Genomic DNA, 6,000 nt, shown 5'->3' with positions numbered 1-6,000 from the left:
TGCACCAAAATCAAAGTTAAGCTGTGTTTGCTTTTGCCTCCCATTTGTTCCTTTCTCTTTGGGTTTGGTAGTATCAATGGTGACCTATTCGATATATATTATGAGGCAAACTTAAAGATATTTCTTTCTTTAAAATGTATTTCAACTGTAAGTGATTAACCCTTAAAAAAAATTTAGATGATTAAGTTTCACATCGTTTACAAATAAGTAAAATATTGAATATATAAGGAAGGTGACTCATATGTGTAATGTTTTAATGTTTTGAGTGAAAATGTGACGTCTATCTCTCTTATGATCAAGGGGCATTGATCCGTTGTTTCTCTCACGTATTTGAGATTTCCCCAACGATATATATATTTGTGAAGATTGACATGAAAATCATGAAATCTTTTTTTTTTTTGTTCAGATCTGCCTGTTGTGCCTAGGTGACCATAACTAGGTTTAGTTATGTCTGTTATAAGGTGAAAGATAAGCCTTTGAGGTAGAGTTTACAAGGTGAAAGACATAATGGGTGTTCCCATTTGGAAGTTGAGGTGGAGTCTTCCACTAGTGGGACTAGGTAGAGACAAAATTGTGGTACTGAAAAGGTACAACTATGGAGACCTTGTGTATCATGCATTAAAGGAGAGAAATGAATTCTTCAAGAGGATGGAGAAGCGCACTCTGAAGGTTGAAGAAGGTATGGAATGACTTGTGGGATTACCTAAAAGAACAAGGGTGATTTAAGGCAATGGGTCTTCAAAAGGACGTACATGACCACTTTGGAGAGCTGAAGAGGTTATGGTTGAACTTGTGAAACTACCTAAAAAGCCAAAGGTAGTTGGACACAAATTCTTCAAGATGGAGAAAGACGTACCGAGTGGGAGGCAACGATGAATTTGTGCAATTTGTAGTTGCATTAGAGATATATGAGGATGCAAGTGATTTGGTGGTGTCGTGTTGGGAAAAGGAAGAAGGTGGAGTATCTCACCTTAAAAGCGACGACACTTGAGTGTTCATTTGGAGAGATGTTAAACACAAAACATCTGCCTGGAGAGGCGGTGCTAAGAATCTCAAGGTTATCTAGAGATATAGAGGTAAGAACACTCAAGATCAGCCTTAGAGGTGGAGTTTACAACGTAAAAGACATGGTGGGTGTTCGCATTTGAAAGTTGAGGTGGAGAAATCCACTAGTGGGACCAGATGGAGACAAAATTGTGGCACCGAAAAGGTACAACTATGGAGACCTTGTGTGTCATGCTCTAAGAGCAAGGAATTCTTCAAGAGGACGGAGAAGCACACTCCGAAGGTTGTAGAAGGTATGGAATGACGTGTGGGATTACCTAAAAGAGCAAGGGTAATTTGAGGCAAGGGGTAAAAAGCCAAAGATAGTAGGACACAAGTTCTTCAAGATGGCGAAAGACGTTCTAAGGTTTTAAAAGATAAAGGTAAAATCTTGTGAGACTACAAAGTGTAGTTGGATGCAAGGTCAAGCAATGGTGGATGGATAAATGGGCATTACCACTGATTTAAAGTCAAGGTGGAGATTTGTGAAGATTGACATGAAAATCAGGAAATCTGTTTTTTCTTTTGTACAATTCTACTTAATGCACCCCGACGACCAAAATTAAGTTCAGGACCAACCTGGTCTATAAAGATATTTTTCTTATGTTTTGAGAGAGAGAGAGAGAGAGAGAGAGAGAGAGATAGAGATAGATAGATAGATAGATAGATAGAAGAGAGAACAAGGATTTTACAACCAACACAAAAACTAAGGTTAAGAGAGAATTCTTAGACTTTCGCTTGGTAAGAATTCTAGGGTTGATAGAATCATAATTGGATTCACCTTGAAGAATACTAAATCATTGAGTATCTTGGTCATGGTAGAGATTCAGAAAAAGGATAGAGTTTGGTTTGGATAGTGATTTTTGTAATCCTTTTTGGAATCTTTGTGTAAAGTTACTCTCTTGATTAATGGAACGGAGAGCTACTCTCTCCCTCTATAGTAGGTAATTATTGGACCGAATTGGATAAACAATCTTGTTTGTTTTTCTTTCTCTTATTCTTCCTTCATATTGTTGCTTATTTTTGTTCAAGATTATTATTGCGTTCTTTTGGTTTTGGTTGTCATATATTTGCGCTACGCATCAAGTATTGGTGGGACTCTAAACGTATTCACAACAATATTAAACGGTCAATGTTAGTAATTTAGTTGTTACATTAGGTTTTTTTTCTCTCCTTCCATTTTAACATGTTAAATGAGTTTATACCTCATCCCAAAAACTAGCTCAAAAAATGAGAATTCCGACCATATATACACATCTAATAGCCCAAAAATCTTAGCGGTGTTGTGGGACCCAAAAATCTTAAGATAACGTGATGATAAACTGTAAATTTGTTTAATTAGAGTGCCCCAATTGCAAGGCAGGTATTTGTTGCTAAACTAGATGAACATTTACTATGCAATGGGAGTGGTGAAAGTTATACATGTTTGTCAAAACATGGTGAGACACCAAGGTTGACATATGCTGAATATCTACTATTTGGGAGCTACTATGAGAAATATACCAATTGACGTAGATAGATTTATGTGTGGGGACGACCATGTTGAAGAGGTTAGAAATGGTGCAGATGTTCATGATTATCCAAATATGCTTGAGAGGTTGAAAAGTAATACAAACATGGGTCAGTTTAGTTTGCACCACCTATTGTTTTGGTCTCTATTGTATTCGAGTTACATAATTAGTATGTGATTTGACACACAAATGGTTCTGAAGGATAACTTGTTGCCTTGTTCTTTGCGGGGGGAAAAAATATTTTATTGTCAAGCACATGAATTGAAGCCAAACAAAGTGTCATGGTCTACTGACTAAGCTATGGAAAAAAAATTGTCTATCCCAATGATTACATTTTATTTAAGAATATGGATCATGGGAGTATATTTTATGATTATTTCTCTTTATATTAAATTTTAAATTTGTTATGATTTTTTTTTACTGTGACTGTGATTATTTTTGTTGTTACATATGTATCATTTTTTTTCTCTCAAGGCTCAAAGAAAATTATCACTTCCTACCTACTTTTGTCTTTCCTTTCAATTTTTTTCCTCTCACTTACTTTCGAAAACAAGGAAAATTAAGCATTAGAGAATAAACGTCCTTTAATCACTATTTGGAAATGCCAAACATGTATGTATTGAAGATGTGGAGATCCTCAAAGACAGATGCTTGCCCAATCTTTGTTAACATGCTGCTGTTGTGTTCGTCAATTCATCTTCTTTATAGAAGTTAAAAATATCATAAAAAAGTATGGGTCGTGGCTTACTTTGCTGGTTGGATTGTCCTATTAATTTGTTACCTTTGTTTTAGGTTGTTTTTGTGCTCCGTTGTCTTGAGCTATTCTTCTTGATATTTTGTATATACTCTTATTCTATGTAATGGATTTGAAAACCTATTGTAGTCGTCTCTCATATTATAATACATGTAATTTGCACTGCCGGTTATTAGGGAGTGTAAGGAGACCTATAGGCTATAACACAAGGTCTCCAAATTTTGAGTTTTTGGTTTTTTTTTTAGGCAAAAGCTAAAATATTATATATAAAAAATAAGTAAGACTAAGTGACCCAACCCTAATATATCCCAAACGAGAATATATTGTGATAAATTAGACTAAGTGACCCAACCCTAATATATCCCAACAAAAATTCACGCATCAGACCCAACCCTAATTTAAATGTGTCTAACCCAACAATAGACTAATTCAAATGGCAAGGGTTGAACTCCATAAGTAAGTTGTCAAGTGTTCGAACTTTAACTAAGGCATACCTTACATGTTTGATAGGTTCAAAAAAAGATTAGTTACCTTTAAATGTTTAATTTTTTACTGTGTATGAAAAAATTCAATAAAAGAAAAAAAAATCACCTTATATATCACACATGACACATATTTCATGATAGAGATTAGTTTGGTGGGAAAAAAAATAGATATGTCCTAATCGTGACACTGATAGAAGAATTGATAATGCATGAAGATATACATACGATGAAAGACAAAAATAAAGAAAATGTCCGAGTGAATAAAAACAAATATTACCTCCGTCCCGGTATAATTGACCTACTTTGGTTTTTCACACAGATTAAGAAAAGTGTATAAATAAAGGGGAAAGTGAAATATATTGTATTGGGAATGATAAAAGTAGTATTATTTAGTGTTATATTGTATTGGAAATGATGAAAGTTGTATTGAAAATTGAAATGGGTCAGTTTTTTTGGGACACTTTTTTGGCCATAGAAAATCAAATCATTAGTTCTAATCATGTTGTTATTGGGCATAGATTAACATACAAGACTTGATTGATAATGTATTTCAACAACTACCTGATGATTAGTTCGATGGTGCATAGTAAAGAAAGTTTATAAAAAATCTAATCTGATAAATTGGTCTCATTGTTCGATTTAGCATTTTTGAAACAAAAATCACCCGGATTTATAGATTGTATGCCACATTGTTATTCAGATTTTTTTAATCACAAATAGGAAAAAAAAATTAATTAATGTGACATTGATGAACATTTTTTAGTTATTTTTGCATAAATTTGAATTTCATGTCCCTTTTAAAATTATAGCGCTAAGCACTTATCACTAAACAACAGATATTCATGAACTTATTATTGGCTAAAATGGAAAAGAAAAAATCCATCTTATGGATATAGATGCTGTTCTTTCATTGGGAATGAAGAGATGTAATTTTCACCTTGATTAAAAAAAGTAAAGCTTATTTATGTATTTAGTCTCTGTAAATAGGGGTCACTTGAGTTTTGGTTCATGAATTTGCTAATCATTTTAAATCTGACATGCAAATATTAATCACTTGACATTTGGTCCCTGAAACCATTTAATGACAGACACGTCACTTATTAGGTGATAGCGGTGTTCGCGGTGCGGTTTTGTTCGGTTTTGAGCCTAAAAGTCATCTGAACCGTAAGATAAATAAGTATGCGGTTTGGTTTGGTTCGGTTGACTTTTAAAATAAAATATGAACCAAACCAAACCAATGCGGTTTGGATTGGATAGGTTGGTGTGGTTTTTTTTAGACAATATATTTTTTTCCAACGTTAAAATCAAATTAAAAAGCTAAAACACAATATATTTTCAGATTAGCAAATTCATGAACCAAAACTCAAGTGACCCCTATTTACAGAGACTAAATACATAAATAAGCTTTACTTTTTTTAATCAAGGTGAAAATTACATCTCAAATCTGACATGCAAATATTAATCACTTGACATTTGGTCCCTGAAACCATTTAATGACAGACACGTCACTTATTAGGTGATAGCGGTGTTCACGGTGCGGTTTTGTTCGGTTTTGAGCCTAAAAGTCATCTGAACCGTAAGATAAATAAGTATGCGGTTTGGTTTGGTTCGGTTGACTTTTAAAATAAAATATGAACCAAACCAAACCAATGCGGTTTGGATTGGATAGGTTGGTGTGGTTTTTTTTAGACAATATATTTTTTTCCAACGTTAAAATCAAATTAAAAAGCTAAAACACAATATATTTTCAGCAATGTTTTAAATTTCATCCAACATTACAAAAAAAAATTATCGGGAAAATTAAAACGTGCACAAGAAGTAATCATATTTTGTAAGAAATACAATAGACCTAAAATTCTATCATTTTCTAAGAGTTCAAGTTGCACATAAATACATTTTTGATAGAAAAAGCAAAGAAGAAATTTAACAAGAGAAAAAATATGTCATTTTATTAAAGTTTCCATTGAATTTCTATGAGTATCGGTCTAGGTGATATATATTTAATTAGTGTTTTTCTTATTTTGCGGTTTGGTTTGGTTTGATTTGGTTGGTAAAATCAAAACCGCAAACCGAACCAAACCATGCGGTTGATTAAAAAAATGATCTGAATACATCCGAACCATATGCGGTTTTTTGCGGTTTCGGTTTGGATTGGTTCGGTTTGTGGTTTTTCTTTTGGATTGGTTCGGTTTTGAACACCCCTATT

This window comes from Medicago sativa, chromosome 1 (genome assembly GCF_051527215.1).
Source record: "Medicago sativa cultivar Bolivia chromosome 1, Bolivia_mono, whole genome shotgun sequence".
NCBI lineage: Eukaryota > Viridiplantae > Streptophyta > Magnoliopsida > Fabales > Fabaceae > Medicago > Medicago sativa.
Note: the sequence above shows the minus strand (reverse complement) of the source record.